The sequence below is a fragment of the Miniopterus schreibersii genome, assembly GCF_964146895.1.
Source record: "Miniopterus schreibersii genome assembly, chromosome: 4".
Classification (NCBI taxonomy): Eukaryota; Metazoa; Chordata; class Mammalia; order Chiroptera; family Miniopteridae; genus Miniopterus; species Miniopterus schreibersii.
The window spans coordinates 59819383-59831434 of record NC_138105.1 but is presented as its reverse complement, the minus strand read 5'-3'; positions in this window follow the sequence as shown (position 1 = coordinate 59831434).

Below are 12052 nucleotides of genomic sequence, written 5' to 3'. Positions count from 1 at the left end.
GCCCCGCCCCGCCCCGCGCCCGGACGACCCGTCACGTGACCGCCGCGAACCCGCCCGGCCGACCTGCTGCTCCACCCCCGGCTCCCGGCGAGCCCCGCACCCCCACCCCACCCCCCTTCGCCCCTACTCCTTGCTCCTCCTGCTGGCTGCATCCCACCGCACCCCCGTCCCGGCTCCCGGGTGGACCGCGCACCCACCCCTGCTTTTCCTGCTGGCTGCACCCCATCCCCACCCCGGCTTCCCGCTGAGCCGAGCACCCGCCCCACCCTCGGCTCCCCCGCGCGCCCCGCGCCGGCTCGGCTCCCCGCGACCCCGTGTGGGTGGGCGCGCCCGCCGGGAGGAAGGGTTCTGAGCCCCGCCTGGAACCCTGCAGCTTGGGACCTGTGAAGAGCAGAAGGGGGCTGAAGGGGTCCCTCAGGGCCTCCGCCCAGCCTAGAAAAGTCATCCAGGCGCCTCCTCGGCTTGAACGCAGCGCCTTCAAAGCCCGCTGATCCCTGCTGGGGGGGGGGGGGGGGGGGATAACCGTCCAGCATTTCATTCTTTCAGAAACTACTGCCAGAGTTGGGGGTATCAAGACGGCAGGACTATCAGAAGAGATTTAAAACGCTCTTTTAACGTGAATATTCTGAGAACGTGCCAGGAAGGTGCTCCAGCTATGGGATCATAATGAAAATGGTAGCTGATACCCCTGAGTACTAATTGCAGGAGCTGCGTCAGGATTTCCATAGAGAAGGACCTTGGGAGCAGAAATCTCAGCATCCAGCTCCAAGCCTGTGATTCTACAGACCGAGGTGGACAGGGTTTGGAATCTCCCTCGTAGAACTGTGTGACTTTGGATAAATGACTTCAACCCTCTCTTCTTCAGATTCCTCATCTGGCTAAATGAAGAGGGTTGTATTTACCTCATACAATGGTGAGGGCTAAACGGATGGGGCTCCATCCATTCTGTTTCTTCTCCATTTGTATCCCAAACCCCAGCACTGACACAGTCCCTCAAATTAATTTGGGTGCTCTCCTGAAGATTCCACTCTCCTTGGATCGAACTGCTCATTCTGAGGATATTCCTTAAGCCAAGCAGAACTGTAATTGAAATTTGAGTTGCAACTAGCACCCTCTAGCCCCAGAGGTTCCTTCCCTCCAAGGCTTAGGGCAGCAGATAAGACCTTTTGAAGGTCTCCTTGGCTTTATTCTCCCTTCAGGCCTTTTATGAACCTGAGAGCTTAAACTTCACCTCTAGCAGGTCAAAGGAAACAAGTGTTTGGGGAAGAATTTCTTCTCTCCCACCTTTCTCCCATCCCCTGCCCCCAATTCATCTAAACCTACAGGGCCCGAAACACCAGATTCTACCATGAACAAGAATCTTCTGAGTTCCTGGAGGGTTCTGACCAATGGGAAAAGGTTGACGACACTCCCTTGCACAGGAATCTCCCTTCATAACACTGTCCTGTTTCACTAGTCCTAGCCAAGGCAAAAAGAAAATAGAGCCAGAAAAGCCTGGGTTTGAGTCCCAGTCCTCTAGTTACTTCGCCTCTCCCAGCCTCCAAACAGGTGGTTATGAGGAATTTACATTATCTTCCGCATAGTGCACGCCAACCGCAATGCCATACACTCTTAGTGATGACAAAGCCCTTCCCCCCCCCTTTTTTTTTTTAATATATCTTTATTGATTTCAGAGAGAGAAAAGGAGAGGGAGAGAGAGAGATAGAAACATCAATGGTGAGAGAGTCACTGATCGAGCCCGCAACCGGGGCATGTGCCCTGACTGGGAATCGAACCCCGATCGCCTGGATCCTAGGTCGACGCTCAACCGCTGAGCCACGCCCGGCCTTCCCATTTCTAATGCCCAGAGCCAGATACAGTACTGAAAGATCTGGTCTTATTAAAAACAGTGACAACACCAAATGCTGCCAAGAATGTGGAGCAGTGGGGGTTCTCATATGTTATTGGTGGGAGAGTAAAAAAGTTCAGCTACTTTGTTTTAGGAAACGCTCTGCAGTTTTGTTTTTAATTAAATATGCACTTACTCTATGACCCCCAAATTCCACTTTTATGTATCGACCCAACAGAAATGAAAATATATGGCCACAAAAAGACTTGTACAATAATGTTCGTAGTGGCTATATTCATACTAGCCCCAAACTGGAAACAGACCAGATGTCCATCTGTAAGAGGATGGGTCAACAAGCAGTATATTCAACAATACTTCCCAAACACAAAAAGGGGTGATATTATACACACAACCACAGGTTTGGTCTCAAAAACATAATGCTGAGTGGAAGAAACCATCTATAAAAGAATGCATACTATATATGATTCCTTTTTGTTTGTTAATTCTCACCCCAGGATATTTTTTCCATTGATTTTTTAAAAGAGCGAATGGAAAGGAGGGAGAAGAGACAGAAACATCAATGTGAGAGAGACCTATCTATCTCGGGTCTGAGGATTGAGACTGTAACTGAGGTATGTGCCCTTGACCAGAATTGAACCCACAACCCTTTAGTCTACAGGCCGATGCTCTAACCACTGAACCAAACCAGCCAGGGCTAGGATTCCTTTTAAATGAAGTTCTAGAACAAGCAAAACTAATCTACAGTGGAACAAAAATTATACCAGTAGTTGCCTCTTGGGTGGTGAGGGTGGGAATTGACTGAGAGAGACTTGAGAACTTTCTGGAGTGATGATTATATTCTCTATCTTGATAAGGGTTTGGGTTACAGGGTGTATGCTCTTGTCAACACTCACGAAATATACACTTCAGATTTGCGAATTTCATCATTGTAGATAACATTTTACATCAAAAGAAAGTGCTGTAAGCAAACACAGTTGACACTGAACATGGGTTTAACTGTGCAGGTCCACTTATACATGGATTCTTTTTCAATAAATACTGTAAATGTATTATCTCTTCCTTATGATGTTCTTAATAACACTTTAGTTTCTCTAGGTAACTTTATTGTGAGAAGACAGTATGTAATACAAAAAAACATACAAAATATGTTATTTGACTGTTTATGTTATCAGTAAGGCTATTAGTAGTTAAGTTTGGGGGAGTCAAGCGTTATATTCTGCACAGGGTGGGAGTGGGGGAGACAGCGCAGGTGAAACAACCCTGTGTTGTTCAAGAGTCAGTCATGCCGGAATCTGGTTATGATGTGGATGCAGAAAAGGAAGTTGCCATATGAAATTTTGAAACGCATTAAGATACTGGATGGATGGAGGAAGTGAAGGAGGGACAGGGAGGTGCATAGATGTGCAATAAAGCAAATGCAGTAAAATGTTAATGGTACAATCTAGGTGATGGGTATATCAGTATGCATTTTAACATTCACTGTAAAATTCTTTCAGCTTTTTGATCTTTGAACGTTTTTGTAGTATCACTTTGGAATAAAAATTCTGGTCTTAGAAGTATGTGAAACAAAAACAAAATATAAATTAAAAACAACTCCACAAAACTTAGTCTTCAAAGATGAGGTCAAATATCTTTTTGTTGTTGTTGTTCACACATATCCCCAGTGTTTCTTTGTGTCCTAATCGCCTTTTCTTTTTTTGGCAAAGATACCAAACTTACTTAGGGTTTATCCTGTGGCCTCATTTAATGTAATCATCTCTTTAAAGGTCCCATCTCCATATACAGACACATTCTGAGGTACTAGGAATTAGGGCTTCAACATATGAATTTTGGAGGAACATGATTCAGCCTCTAACACTGTTCTAGAGGAGAGGGCTGTTTTGTGCTTTCCCAAGAGAGGTAGGTTATTTGGAAACCCCAGAGAAAGAACTGACTGGGGACATTCCCCGACCATTTGTGTCTCAACAGGGTAGTGAGCATAAAACAATGAGGGAGCAAAGGCTGTCATTTTTCAACAAAAGATACTAATAATCTGTTATGGGACAGGGGCTATTCTTAGTACTGAAGTTAAAAGTTAATTTTGCTATAAGCCATATTGGACGAGGTTGCATATGTATTAGTAATCAAAGTAAATTTCTTTGAAGATAAGTGCAATAGTAAGTGAACTTTCCTATATTCATTACAAAAATATCTTCATGTTATTCCCTGGTTTCTAATTCATTCAGGTTTTTAAATTGCAAACAAGTATCTTCATCATTTTTACATATAATACCGGTTGGTTACCTTGCTGATACTTGATGTTCAGAACTTATCTTTATACTGTTAAGCCGTTCTACCCACTTGCTGCCTGCAATGATAGTCAAGAGAGGTTCGATAGGAACCTTGGGATGTATTGGTCAGGGCAAGTAATATGAGCTGCTATAACAAACAGACCTACTCCAACAACAGTTAATTTCTTATTAAAATTGGCGACCAATTTTGGTTGGAGGGAGGTGCCCTGCTTCATGATGTCACTGAGGGACCCAAGCTGCTCCCTCCTTGTGCTTGCCATCTCCTACACATGAACAAAGGGAAGGGAGAGAATGGGGAAGCTGTCCATGTTCTCTTCCCCTCCCTATCCTGTGAGCGAAATACAATGCTTTCACATACATTGTACTGAAGAAAACTCTCTGGATGTAACAGAGCTTGAAAATCTGTGGTTTGGCTCTGTGCCCAGGAATAAGAAATGGTTTAGGTGAGCTCTGGCTGGTCTCTGCAGCAAATTCACAATCCTGGTTCCCCCACTTCCTGGTTCCCAGTAGGTGGTGTTGGCCTTGGGCAAGTTCATTAAACTCTGTGGGCTTCTTTTTTCTCATCTGTAGAATGGCAGTAATGACAGGGCTGATCTTATAGGTATGTTATAAGATAAAGGGAGTGTCTTAGCTCATGCTGTAGTAATAAAATACTAAATACTGAGTGGCTTAAACAACAGGACTTTAGTTCTCACAGTTCTGGAGGTTGGAAGTCCAAATTCAAGGTGCCCACAGGCTTGGTGTCTGATGAAGGCTCTCCCTTTGGGTTGCAAATGGCTATCTTCCTTCTGTGGCTGTGCCTGTACATTGTCTTTCCCCCATGTGTGCATGTGGAGGGGGGGAGAGGGAGAGAGAGAGGAAGCTCTTTGGAGCACTCTCATGACATCACCTAAACCTAATTACTTCCCCCAAACTCCATCTCCAAATACCATTCATTGGGGATTAAGGCTTTAACATACGAAATTTGGGGGGAACACAACTCAGTTCATGGCAGGGAGGTAATACATGTGAGGCACAGAGTGCCCAGCCCGGATCAAGCTCAGTAAACATGAGCCATCATTCCACCTGCTCCAACCTGACAATTCATGTGAGCATGTTTCACCCATGTAGCTCCTTAGAGTTTACAAGACGTTCTCACCCTCATAAACTTTTCTACTTGGAGCCTCTTTACCCCCCTGTGAGGGAGACTTTTTCCAGATGAGAAAACTGAGAAGAGGCTGGGCGATTTGCCAAAGTCACGTGCTCTTAAGCAGTTCAGCCTTCTGACTCAGTCCAGTGTGTTTCCCATCCCCTTTTCTGAGATCACAGTCATCACCTTTAGCACAGTACAGCTCCCCAGACCCACTCCAAGACTGCCGAGAAGCTTGCAAAAAGTGTCTGAGTTACAGAGAACTGGGGAGTCTATTTCAGGTCCCATATTTTAAGGTGTCATGGAATGTTTCAGAGTATTTTTGTCCCAGGTACTAAATTTCCCCTAGGAACAGACCTATTGACATAGCTCTCTGTGCAAAAGCAGCTCCCTGCCATCAGCAGTGAATGCTGAGCATCCTGTTTACAAAATTATCAGGAGTGACGATAGGAAAGTACCCTAATTCAGAGTTTCTCAATCATTCCTGGCCCAGCCTGTAGTCCAAGAGGAGAAAAGTTTAATATCATAGGCCAGCAGAAACAGTTTCTGTGTCTGCAATTCTTTTTGCTAAGGAATGGGAAAGAGTAAACTGTTCCTGCTTAAACGCGTAACCATTGCCCTGACATTTTACACAGCAGTAGACCAGCCATGAAGAATGGACTAAAATCTCTATCGATTTCAGAAATGTTGGCTCATTTGCTATAGATGACCAGTAAGTAATTTTCAAAACTCAGCTAATCTTCAAAGAAGCATCAGTGTTTCGTGAATTCCTCTTTTGCTTGAGGATGGCTTCGGATTTCAGAAATCCACAGTGAGACAGGAGCTCCCAGGTTTCCTCCAGGTGTTTACCTGTGTGAGCTTCCATCCTTATTTGTTTATCTAGGGTTCTGTGTAGGTGAGAGGCCCTCCTCTAATTGGTACGTGACTGGATGTATAAAGCATTTTTCGGTTGTTAATCATCTCATTTGTGTGAAGGGAAGTCATAGAGCAGTCCTCAGGCAACAAACAGGTGGAGGAGTTGTTGAATATTGCAACAAGAGCTGAGAAGGGCTTGAACATTCAATGGTGGTGGTGGTGGGGGCAGGTTCAGCCTTAATTCTAGCTCAGTTACTGCCTTTCATTCAACCAAGAAGTGGCCTTCAGTTTTGGAATGGGAGTTTCCTGGCATTATGAGCTCATGAACCTATAAAAGATTGTAGCTTCCTGCCAACAGAGGAAGATGACATATGGGAGGCAGGGTTCTAGCATGACCAGGTCTGTCATCTGAGTTTGCTATTAGCGCTGAGCCAGATATAGGTCAGAAAGCCAAGGAGAAATACATACTTAACCCTGCGGCCAGGCTTGGTGGTGAACCAGTGCATGAGCGCAAGACCAGGAGCAGGAGGGGAACCAGGGTCTATGTGTCTAAAACAACCTAAATTCATTCAGGCAAAAATATCTGTGCTCTGTTCACCTGTCCCTCTTATGCTGTTCTATTTTCTTGCATGCATTTTAGGTTTTCAACTGGGGCCTCCCCTCCCTTGAGATCCAGGTAGAATGAATGGAGATCTTCCATTTTCATGCTGTCAGATGTTTAAAGCTGTCCCTAAGATGTTTGCAAATCTCAGGTGATGGAGGAGTGCTGGGGGAGGAGGGAGTGCTTGCTTTCTGCACATATCAAACTCCATCCCTTGCTTGATTTCCTTACCCATCCGAAGCTCACAGAAATCCCAATGAATGTAGTCAACCTTCCTGGAGGTTTGGGGGAAGGCAATGAGGATGGGCAGGAGGTGACCAAGAGATGGAGGAAGATTTACCTTGCAAAACTGCATCCAGAGCATGAGGCATCTCCTTTCAGTTCATGTTCTTTGGTGACTTCGCAGGGCTGGATTTCATTTAGTCTTGGTCACCCCTTCACATATCTCTTCCCTTCCATTTCAGTGGAAAAACAACTCAGTCCTTCCCTGTCTCCCCATTCTCTGAAGTCTGAGTTCTTACTGACACTCATCCCACGAGGTCTCATTTCCCCCCCCTGGTCTCACCGGGCTAAATGTAGTTCCTGCACCAGTTAGAGTTCTGAGGCCAGCTGTGCTCTCTCTTTTAAATTTCACTTCTCTAGAAATTTCCTTTTGGAAATTTCAACCTTACTCAGCTGAATTGAGAGCATCAGGATGAAACCAGAGGTCAACAGAGTCTGAGGCTCATGCTACCTGTCACCACCCAGCCAAAAAGCAGAGACAGGGATTGGTTTATAAGTGTGCATTTAATATCAGATGCCAAAATCTGGGAAGGTGACGTAAAAAAAAAAAATCCTCACATCCACCTTCCCCTTAAGCTTGTTAGGAGAAAATTTATAGAGGGGAAACAGGGAAAAGGAATGTGGGTAAGTAGTAGGAGGGGGTTCTGGTGATTTGCAGTCCTGGAATTTGAGCCCCTGTGGGGGTCTTGGGTCTTGATGAACGCCTTTCTTACCGGTCCCCAGAACAGGATGGTCAGGGTTCTGAAACTGGTCAAGTGGTGATTGGGTGTGCATCATCCTGGTGTTTCTGATACCTTATGGATCACCCTCTGCATTCCTGGTTGCCAGGCCTAGAAGTTCAGGGCTGAGTTAAAAGTGTCTTTGTTCTTGCCTGGTCAACTGAGAACTGCAACAAATTTTAGCCAGAACATAAGGTTGAACATACACATTAATGAATCAGTTACATATTCGGTTAGTAAAAAGGGAGGGAAAGGTAAGAGAAAGGAAGAAAAGAGGGGAAAAACAAAAAATCATATTTTTATTCCACCCTCATACCCCTATCAAGGACTGGGCTGCTGTGTGTGCTTGGAGACCCAGCCTTGTCCTGGCCTCCTCAGTTCTGGGGTATGCCCATAGAAGGCAGGTGAGCAGGCCAGCAGGGGAACCCAGCAGCTGGTCTGGGGATTAGGGTGTAGGGTGCAGCCCTTCTCAGTCAGCATGATCACTGCTCTGATGTTTCAGAAGCTCCGCTGGGACAGGGAACATGTTCTAGACACACTTACCTGGAGAGAAAACTTGCCCCAAGGGTTTTTTGTTTGTTTGTTTGTTTGTTTTAAATAGATTTTATTTTTAAGAGCAGTTTTAGCTTCATGGAAAAACTGAGAGGAAGGTACAGAAATTTTTCATATATTCCCAGCTCCCCCTACCCTCCCCCATTAGCTATATCCCCACCAGAGTGGTACATTTGTTACACTTGATAAACCTATATTGACACATTATCACCCAAGGTATGTAGTTTACATTAGGTTTCACTCTTGGTGTTGTACATTCTCTGGGTTTGGACAAATGTATGATGACATGTATTAACCATTATACTGTATTATACAGAGTATTTTTTAAATTTAAATCATTTTTTATTTTTCAATTACAGTTGACATACAATATTATATTAGCTTCAAGTGTATACCCCAGTGATTAGACATTATATAACTTATTAAGTGATCACCCCCATAAATCTCATACCCATCTGACACCATACATAGTTACTAGAATATTATTGACTATCTTCCCTATGCTGTACTTTAAATACCCATGACTATTCTGTAACAACAAATTTGTACTTCTTAATCCCTTTACCTTTTTCACCCATCCTCCCAACCCCCTCCCATCTGGCAACCATCAAAATGTTCTCTGTATCTATGAGTCTGCTTCTTAATTTACTTTAGTTTTTTAAAATATAGATTTATTTGTTGATAGATATGTATTTATTACCATTTTATTGTTCATATTTTTAATCTTTCTTCTTCTTTTTAAAGAAGACCCTTTAACACTTCATATAATATGGTTGGTGAACTCCTTTAGCTTTTCCTTGTCTGGAAACCTCTTTATATGCCCTTCAATTCTAAATGAGAGCTTTGCTGGGTAGAATAATCTTGGTTGTATGTCCTTTTTTTTTTTTTTTTTTTTTTTTTTTATCACTTTGAATATTTCTTGCCAATCCCTTCTGGCCTGCAAAGTTTCTGTTGAGAGATCAGCTGACAGTCTTATGGGAGCTCCCTTGTAAGTAACTAACCGCTTTTCTCGTTCTGCTTTTAAGATTGGTTTTTTGTCTTTAACTTTTGCATTTTAATTATAATGTGTCCTGGTGTGGGCCTCCCTTGGGTTCATCTTTTATTGGGACTATTTGTACTTCCTGGACTTGTATGTCTGTTTTCTTCACCAGGTTAGGGAAGTTTTCCATCATTATTATTATTACTGTTGTTGATTTTTAGAGAATGTTTATTAAATAAGGAAGGTTCTAGGGTAGAAGAATTAACAGGAGAGAGACTAGGTGGGGAAATGAGCCTAGATGGGGCTGCTTTGGCTCACTAAGAGTTCAGAGAAAATGAGGCCCTGGGGACAGGTTCAGGGGGTTTGCCAGGGACAAGCTGCCACTGCCTATTGCTCCCTGGTTGCAAGTATCATATGGTCCCTTAGAGTTTAGGAGATGCATGCCTGTGGGGGGAAGAAGAAGGAGAAAGGGAAAGATGCAGGTGTGCTCCTGGGAGGGAGAGCGTACCCTATCATTATATTCTAAAATAAGTTTTCAATTTCTTGCTCCTTCTCTTCTCCTTCTGTTACCTACATGATGCAAACATTGGTACTCTTGAAGTTGTCCCAGAGACTCTTTACACTATTCTCACTTTTTTTGATTCTTTTTCCTTTTTGCTGTTCTGATTGCTTTCTGTTTCTTTATATTTTAAATCTCTGATTTGATTCTCAGCTTCATCTACTGTACTGTTGATTCCCTGTAAATTATTCTTCATTTCAGTTAGTGTATTCTTCATTTCTGACTGGTTCTTTTTTATGGTTTCTGTGTCCTTTTTTATGTTTTCCATGTCCCTTTTGATCCTGTTGATGTTCTCTCTAAATTCCACTACTGTTCCCCAAGTTCATTGAGCATCTTTATAACCACTGTTTTGAAATTTGCATCTAGTAGATTGCTTGTCTTCATTTTGTTTGGTTCTTTTTCTGGAGTTTTGTTCTGTTCTTTCATTTGGGACATGTTTCTTGTCTCCTCATTTTGGCAACCTCCCTGTGTATTAGGTAGAGCTGCTATCTCTTCCAGGCTTGGTAGAGTGGCCTAAAGTAGTAGGTGTCCTGTAGGGTCCAGTGGCACAGCCTCCCCTATCACCAAAATTGGGCACTCCAGTTGCATCCCCCCACTCCCATGTGGGTTGTGTATGCCCTTCTGTTGTAGTTGAGCCTTGATTGCTATTGACACATAAATGGGAGAAATTTACCTCCAGGCCCATCCACTGCCAGGACTGACCGTGGAGGATCAGCAGTACAGGAGCCCACCCCACAGAGAAAGACTTACAGAGTAAGGCTCTGGTGCCCACTGAGTCCACCCCTTGAATGCTGTCCAGGTGATTGGGTGGTTCTTTGATTGGGTGGTCTGAACCTGTTCACTGGGTGTGCAGGCTCTGAGGCCTCCTGGGATGTACAAGCCAAGATTGGCCACCACCTGCCCATGGGCGCCCAGCTTGAGCTACAAAGCAACCTGCAGGTGGTTGCTGCTAGTGCCAGGCCTGGGGCCACTTAGCGAGAGGTGGGGCACTGAAACCAGGTGCTGCTTGTTTGAGAGATTTTAGGGAACTCTGAAATGTGAGCCAAGATAGGCCATTTGTATGGAAAAGCCGCTAGAAAGAGTATGGGTGGGCCCGCATCATCCAGTCTACTGGGGGTCTGAGTGGAACAAAAAGACAAAGAAAGAATGGATTCTTTCTCTTTTCTTGAGTGGGGACCATCTTCTTCTGCCTCATACATTAGAGCTCCTGCTTTTCAAGCCTTTGGACTTTAGGACTGACACTACTGACCTCCTGGTTCTCAGGACTTTGACCTGAGATTGGGATTTATACCATCAGCTCCCCCTGGTTCTCAGGCCTTTGCATACTGAACTACACCACCAGTTTTCTCGGTCTCCAGTTTACAGAATGCAGATCATGGGATTCCTCAGCCTCCCTAACCAATTCCTATAATAAATCTCATCATCTTTCTCTTTCTGTAGAAAGAGGGAGGGAGAGAGAGAAGAAGAGAGAGGTAGATATATAGATATAGATATAGATATAGATATATAGATGTAAGTATAGATATAAAAATAGAGATAGAGATAGATATATCTTGTTGGTTCTGCTTCTTTGGAGAACCCTGTCTATTATAAGACACGTGGTAGAGCCACGCTGGGTTAGAGATGAAATCTGGGGATTGGATCCAAAACATTGGTGCTTTAATGATCTTCAGAGATGGTTGAACTTAACCCATTAACAGAGAGTTGAAGAGACTGAGGCCTAGAGAAATTAGACAAACATGAACTAGAACTAACTAGAACTCAGTTTCCTGGGTTAAGCACTGTGCATCTGAGTCTGCTGCTGATGCTATCCATTCTTTGAGGCACGCTCAGATGACTGATACCACCATGTGGTATAGTTGTCCATAAACATAACACAGGCAATCACCTGATAGGGACTGGTGTTACTAGGGCCAGAGTTAACAAAAGCCAAGGTCATAGTGTAGATGCTGGCTACTTCCCTAACTTTCTGGCTGCCTGCTGGAGTATGAGCCAAGGGCATGGAGCTGAGAGAAACAGGGTACTAGGAGCCAGTTAGATGCCTAGGCAGGAATGTGCAATCTGTAGTCTATCTTTGGTCTACTGACTGGGTTCCCATTTTAAAGAAATGAACGATGAGATTGTCATCCCTGGAGACCTTCTGGCTCCTGAAGTAGTAGTTCCCCCACTGAAGCCTCTTGGGGGGTCTTCTTAGAGTGTTAAGAGCAGCACTAGTGGGCTGCACAGGTGTGTCTCT